Source organism: Hyaena hyaena, unplaced genomic scaffold (genome assembly GCF_003009895.1).
Source record: "Hyaena hyaena isolate Hyena2069 unplaced genomic scaffold, ASM300989v1 scaffold_124, whole genome shotgun sequence".
NCBI classification, from domain to species: domain Eukaryota; kingdom Metazoa; phylum Chordata; class Mammalia; order Carnivora; family Hyaenidae; genus Hyaena; species Hyaena hyaena.
This window is the reverse complement of record NW_024080755.1, coordinates 340,542-348,283: the sequence shown is the minus strand read 5'-3', so window position 1 is coordinate 348,283 and position 7,742 is coordinate 340,542.

The window sequence follows — 7,742 nt, the reverse complement described above, 5'->3', positions numbered from 1 at the left end:
AGTCATTGATGTTTAATAAACATTAATTTGACACATAAGTTAATAAATGAAACCAGGTGCTGTGCTAGGCAGGATGGATATGTTTTATTCCCTCCCTTTCTTGATGGCATTTGAAATAGTTGCCCATTATCTTCTTCCTTAAAGTTCTGTTTCTAGGCTTCCTCATGTCACACTCAACCACTTCTGCTCCTACCCCTTCAAGCAATCTTCACCGTTTTTCTCTGGCTCCTCCTCTACTTGCCCATTAAATTTTGGGAGTTCCTTCAGAGTCTGTCACGGACCTTCTCCTAAGTCTACTCACTCTCCCCTGGTCATTATGTTAGTCTCTATGTCTTCAATTACTGTTTATATGTGGACAGCAAATCTTTATTTCCAACCCAGGTCTATCTCTTGAGTGGCAGATCATAGATCCAATTGTCTCTGGGTTTCTCCCCTTTGATCTTACAGATACCTCATATTCATCCACACCAAACTGGAACTCATCCTTTCCTCTTTACCTTCCTTCGACATGCTTCCACCCTACAACACATCATCTCAATAAACAGCACTCCCATGTGACCTAGTGTTCAAGCTAGAAACCTAGAAGTCATGTGTGAGTCCTCTGCTTTTTCACTTCTTCTACTTCGTTCTATGCAACCAATCATAAAGTCCTCTTAATTCTACGGCTTAAATTTCCCCCAAATCTGCCTTCTCTTCCCCAATTTTCTTTACAATGGTTTTGGTCCAAATTGCTCTCAATTTTACCTCCTGCTACTACAATAGGTTCCAATCTCTCTGCCTTAAGTCTTGTTCCTCTTAATTTCTTACCCTTACTCTAGTAGGAAAGAATGATTCAATATAAATATGGTCATATTCTTCTTGAAACTCATTGTCCATTGACCTTAAAGTAAACGCAAGCAGCTGAAACAGCTTAATAAAGCATTCCAAGATCTGGCCTATGTTGTGTCTGTACTATATGAGGCTCAGTTCCTTGAATAGTCATGGTATCATGTCTTACCTCAGAGCTTTCACATAGGCCCTTCTGGTCTCCTGAAACAGTCACCTCCCATCTTCATCATGCTAACTCATTCATTCTCTCCATGTCTGTTACCACCATTAAAACTTGTATTACAAAATTTAACACATAATTTGTAATTTTTTTCTTCCCCATTAAAATAAGCTTTGTTAGTGCATGGACAATATGTATATTGAAATCCACCACCAGCATTGGCATCAGTCTGGTACAATGTAGCCACTTAATAAATATCTGTTGACTAAATGAATGAACAAATGGCATTCAAACAAAAATAAAATATAGTCCCTGCCCTCAAAGAGCTTGGAGGAAGCAGAAAGGCAAAATGACTAATTATACTTGGGCCAAAATTATGTGTTATGACATAGATATATGTAAAAGTTAAATGAGAAGTAAAGAGCTGATTATTTTTGCCTATATTGAGAAGGATCCAGAAAGATTTCATAGAGAAAAATTATACCAGAAGCACACCTTGAAGAATAAGTAGATGTTCAGAGTGCTTGGGAAATAGAATAGTACTTTTGCTGGTAATGCCCAGCATCCATTCCTCTTCCTTGTGGCAACAGCACTACCATTTTCTTTTGGAGAATTAGGTTTCTCTTTCCTCAGAGGACTGATCTCATTCCTTGCCCCACTTCTAAGACTGGCTTGGCCAATCAGAATCGTAGAGAGTGGTCCAGGTGCAGGCACCTTAGTCCACATAAGCCAATGAGAGTCAGTTCAGAGACTTGTCAAGACTAGTAGAGAAGGAGCACTCTTTCCATGGGGATAGCTATCCTGCTGATAAAAGCCTGAAGCTGCTAGTAGCCATCTTTGCCACCATATTGGTAAAGCTACCTGAAGATGAAGGTGGAAGAGTAAAAAAAATGGATCCGGGGCAGAGAGAGAGAGGCTGGTCTAACTACATTGTTTAAGCCCTTGATCTAGCTGGGCCCAATATGTATTCCAGGACTTAACTACTTATGCAGAAAACACAAAACAAGGTTTCAGGTCAAAGGAATAAACAACAGCATTAAGTGAAGGAGGAAATTAAGTTTCAAACAGCTTAATTTAACTTTTCTTAAAAATGAGGGAACATATATATATTCCTGTTCTCAGCAGCCCATAGATGCAGGGTATTTCATGTCTCTTAAGGCACCTATCTGAAGGTTCCTTTTCGCCTGCAAATTGTCATACATAAGAATCATGGTACATTATAAAGGAATGATTTGTCCACTTTTGTTCAAAGAAGGCTACGTATTTTGTTCATGTTCTGAACAAAAAGGTTCAAGGCAGTGTTACAAAGCTCATTTATTATGTCTATTTTCAGCTATTAGAATCAATCCTTAAACCAACTATTACAATGTTATTCCTCTTGACATACACCAGGAAACAATTCCTATTCTCAATTTATAACCAAAAGATTTGCATAATCTATACTATATTCAAACAGTATACATCATGACTAGAGGACTGCCAGCTTATGATGACGTGGTCTCACTACCTTTCCTGCAGGATCAAATTACACATCTACTGAAGTAGATCTTCTCAACTTTCTTGCGTAACTTTAATATCGCAATTTTTCTATACACACAAAACCTCATTTCTCTTTCCTAACATAGTTCAAACACTGTGCTGCTTTAGACAGTCCCCTATCCAGCACAATTTTCTTTTTCTTAATTGGAAATCCAAAATTTATATACTAAAGTATTTATATAACAAAAACATTAAAAGGGCACCAGTTGGCTTTTGTATCTCTACAACTCAGGTTCTAAATTAACTTCAGCATTTGCTGAAATGCTCTAATTGACTGAGGTTTATAGGCTTAATACTAGTGTTCAAAATTTTAATTATACCTGGAGATCCCACAAATTTAAACATCATGCTCTCTATAATCTTAAGAAGGAAACTAAATGTAATAGAAGGGAAAAATAAATATGCCTCACTTTAACTACAGCCTTGCCTAAACTTCCTCTACTCATAGAGGAATGCCCTAAAATATTCCATACTGGGTATAAGTATTCTAACACAGTGAATAATAAATGAAAATTAAAGAAAGTTATTGGCATTTATAAATTGGCTTGATAAATGAGACCTCATGGATTCCCAGTTAAAATATTTAATTTGCTCCAGTGTATATTAAAACAAAACTTTCAAAGATAGAAACTTAGTATATAAAACCTAATTAAGAAAGGGTTGATCATCTCACTGCTTCTCCACTTAATAGCCCAATTTTTGCCTGTTTTTAAATTTTACCTCGAAAAAAAAGCAAAGCATTTCCCATAGTGGATTACTGTAGACTGTAAGTCATCCATTAAGACTCCATCCCCAATATCCAATATTCCTAAAACTACTAATTCAATCCACTCAATAACTATAAATGAAATAACTATCCCTTGCTTTGTGTAGTGATTACATGGGTGCTTACATTTGTCAAAATTTATCAAACTCCACTCAAAATCTGTGGATTTTATTGTATATGAATTAACATCTCAAACAGTGATTTAAATTTAAAGAAAAAAACAACTGCAAAAAAGAAAATATAGAGCCTTTTTCACAAAGCAACACTGTACTTTTCATGTAAGCCAGAGAGGACTTTTTTCCTTGAAAAACAAAAACGAAAACACGTACTTTACTGAAGTCATTATAAACTGATTTATACTGTCTTGCATGAGCTGATTATTAAATTTCAGGAACTTTGTGAGCCAGCTGTGGAGCTATTGTTATCTTGAAATTGGCCATGGTAGTAGCCTTTACAACACATTACAGATCAGGGCTCCTCCCACCCCCATTGCCTCAGAGAGCTGGTGTACTAGCACATCACTGTCTTTGATTTATACTAAAATAAAGATCTACTTTGTATGCCATGTTTAGAGTTATTGTCCATATACAAAGGAAACTTTCCAAAAAATAGTTTTACGAAGATTATTTGTATTAACATAGACTATCAATCTCTCCTTGCCTGTTCCCCTTTATTTTCCATTGCCCCTGCTTCCAGGTAATAACTTCAACTCTTTTTGCTGTTAATTTTTGAATTTGCTTTCATGTCACTAAATAACATGCTGCTATTTTTTTCTTTTCTTCCAGTTTTGTTATTATCTACTGATTTTCCACATGGAGGATATGGATTTAGTCTTCTTTCTCACAAAACATCTACTATCAACACAAATACACTTCTTCCCATCTCTATCTGTCCAACATTGCAATATACTTTTAGTTAGATCAATAGTCAATGTTTACACTAACATGATTATGAAATATCCACAGGCCAGCTGCCTAGGATTAGGATTAGTATTACTCATCCTTCCTTGCACATCTTTTTGTTTTCTCCAGAGTTAGTAATATTCTTGTGGTTTGTTTTATTTGCTTAGTTTTCTATATACTTAGCACTGACCAAAACTCTACTCCAATTGTTTAAAATTCCTCTCAATATTTCCAACATATCAGTATTGTAGCAATTTCATTTTGGAAACTCCTCTCTAGAGGCTATTCTCATTCAGATTGGTGGTTCTCCAGGCCTGGTGCACAGCTATGATCCTGGAAGTTATCTTCTCCATATCAATATGATACTCATTACCTCTCTTGTGAATCCGCAAACCGATTGTTGGATCAGTCATCCTAATACTGTTGTTGAGAAGAAAGCATTCTGACTCCTGATTCCTTAGAGGTGACCTATTTTTCATTTTGCAAGTTCCCAGGATCTTATCTTTGTCCTGCGTATTCTAAAATCTTGTGATGATGTCAGTCGGATGTCAGTTGGTCTATGCATTGATTCCATTAGGCTCTTAATGGGTTCTTTCAATCTAAAACTCAGGTCTTTTAAGTATTGAAAAATTCCTCTGCTTTTTCTGTTCTCTTTCCAAACAACTATTATTTAGATATTGAACAAAATGAACTGATTCTCAAACCTCATTTTTCTCCCTTATTTTTCCTCTTTTTTGTTTTTTTTTCCTCTAATTTGTGGAACATCTCAACATTATCTTTTAGCTCTTTTATATAAAAAAAAAGTCTGCTAACATTTTTAATTTCATTTATTTGCACCTTATAATGGCAAATATCTTCTCATATCTCTCTGAAGACATCAAGGATTTTTTTGAAGTTTTTACTTCCCTGCATAATGTCTTCCAAGTCACTTTTCCCCCTATTTGTTTGGATATGCCCTCTTCTTGTTAAAGGCATGTCTTGTGGATATTGATTGTTTCCATTTAAGAATGAGGCTGTACAATGTCTTAAAATTTCTGGACACGTGGGTGGCATTTGTCAACTATGAATTTCACTCTAGGATGATCTGGCTGGACTGTTTCATTGAAAACTTTCTTTCCTTAAGTCTTTTCTGTTGAGTTTCCCCAGAGAGGGATATTCCAATCTTTTGCTTGGAGTGGTGTGGTTCTCAAACTTGAACGTGTATCAGAATCACCTAGATGGCTTGTTCAAACACAGAATGCGAGTCCCCACCTATAGATTCTCTTAGATAGAGCCTTAAATTTGCATTTCTAACATGTTCCTGGATAGTACTGATGCTGCTGGTCCTGGAATCATACTTTGAGAATATTGGCTGGCCTAAAGATATAAATTTGTCCAAAACAAGACCTAAGTTAGAGTAAAGAGTTGGCTTTACAACATTTAGAATGTAAGCTTTTCTTAATCTCTCTGTTTTCAGTAATTATAGTCTATCCTCAACAGTGCCTGGTACTCTCTGTCCAGAGACCTTCTGTTTTATAGTTTCCAGAAATAAGCCTAAGATGTTTTGCCATAGCTGGGGAGGGGCTGTTCTCAGCTGGAATGTGGAAGAGGATCTAAGGGTCTCAGTGTTTCTTAAATACACATTCAACCAACCAATCCCCCCCCACCAATCCCCCCCCATTTTTTTTCAATTCTACCTTTACCTCCCTCCACTTAAAGAGGTACAGAGTAGTGCCAATTTCCAAGTGTTTTGAGAATTCTTTAGGGTAAAATCAAGATGGTTTTCATCTTTCTCTCTGCCTGTTTGGGATCTACTTTGTTAAGTTTCCTAAGTCATTGGTTAAGTCATTTCCCAATCATCCATCTACTTTGAGCTTCCAAACTGTGTCACTGTCAACTCTTCTCATTTTCTCTTTGCCCTTTTATGCTTTTTAAAGAAAATCAGTTTACTATCATATTAGTGAAGCAGAGGTAAAATTTGTGTTTACTCTGCTGCCTTTAACTGGAAGTTAGATAACTCTTCAGTATTCTACAAATGATATTACCAGACTAATTATATTTCAGAATATAGAAGCAACAAAAGCAAATTGAACCATCTTCCCCAGTTCTGCTAGGTTGGTCAGTTGATTTGTTGCAGACTTGGCAAAAGTTGTAAACTGTTTGTCACAGCTTCACACTGCACCTCTCCCACAGCCAAGTGTGTCATAGGTCTGGAATACAAGCCACACACAGAAATTCTGGTGACTCAAAGCAAGACATCGAACCAGAAGGTTCATCTTTGCATATAAAGAACAACACTAAAAACATTAATACCATGTTAAAGTACTCTATCTGTTCCATATGGTCTTCTGCCCAAGAACAATTAATATAACTCTAACTCACTGAGCATATACCCGAGGTCAGAATTATGGTATAAATTATGCTTTATATACTCTGCCTCATAGAATCTTTACAACAACCCCACACAATAGGTATTATTCTACTCTTTTACTACCAGTTAGGTAACTGAATTCCAAAAGAGTTAAGTAACTAGCCCAAGGCCACATAGGAAAGGGCAGAGCCAGAAAAGGATTCCAGGTCTGTCTAATTCAAAAGCTACCACATGACCATTTTGAAACTGAGTGAGTTAAAAGCAAATACAAATATTTATTTTGAACACAAAAGCCAAGTTAATTTCAGAACAACAACAAATTCAAGCAACACAGTGTACTTGAATAGAAGTTTTTTACAGATTTGGAACACATCCTATTCTGTGTATGTGTGACCAGAACAAAACTTCAAGAAATACTCATTAAATTGAATTGAAGACAGTTATAATATATTTATTAGCTCTATGCATAATACACAAGGATAAGTTCATTCGAGATTATTATAGTTATGTCTGGTAAGTCACTAGACAGATTTCTGCCAAGGGAAATCAAAAGCACAGATAACCCTTCAGAGACACACAGAAATAATAAAAGTAATATTAATTTATTATTTACCATTACTTACTTACCATTACTCTGCAATATCTTCTGTCTTTTTAAGTAAAAACAGATTCCAAACATTTGAACCAACAAGGTGGTTTTCCCAAAGGATACTTTGAGGGTGAATAATTTTGCTTTAGTATATGAAGGTCACTCCAAAGTTGTATGTACTTTGGGGAGTCTTCCAAATGAAGATTTTTGCCAGAGAAGAGACATTAAGCTAGGGGGTAATGATCACATTTTCCAATCCAAAGATGGGGACCAAACTTCTTTTATTATCTGTAAGTGAAAGGAATCCAGTAAAACAGATAAACAAGATAAGAGCAGGCAAAAAGAGCAGAAGAGGAAAAAAAATATTAAAATGTGTTTGGCAGAAATTCAGAAAGGCAGGGATGTTAATAATTAGGACAAGAAGGAGATGAAGAAAAATGTGAACTTAGAACTGCCCATGAAATGTCTTTGTTATAGAACTACAGAGCCCACTTGCCTGGGAGGGGGAAAAATCACTCACCTACATCATGTTTTCACTTTATTGCAGGCCAGAGATGGGCCACAGAATCATAAAAAATAAAATGTCATTAATACTCAATTTTTCATTC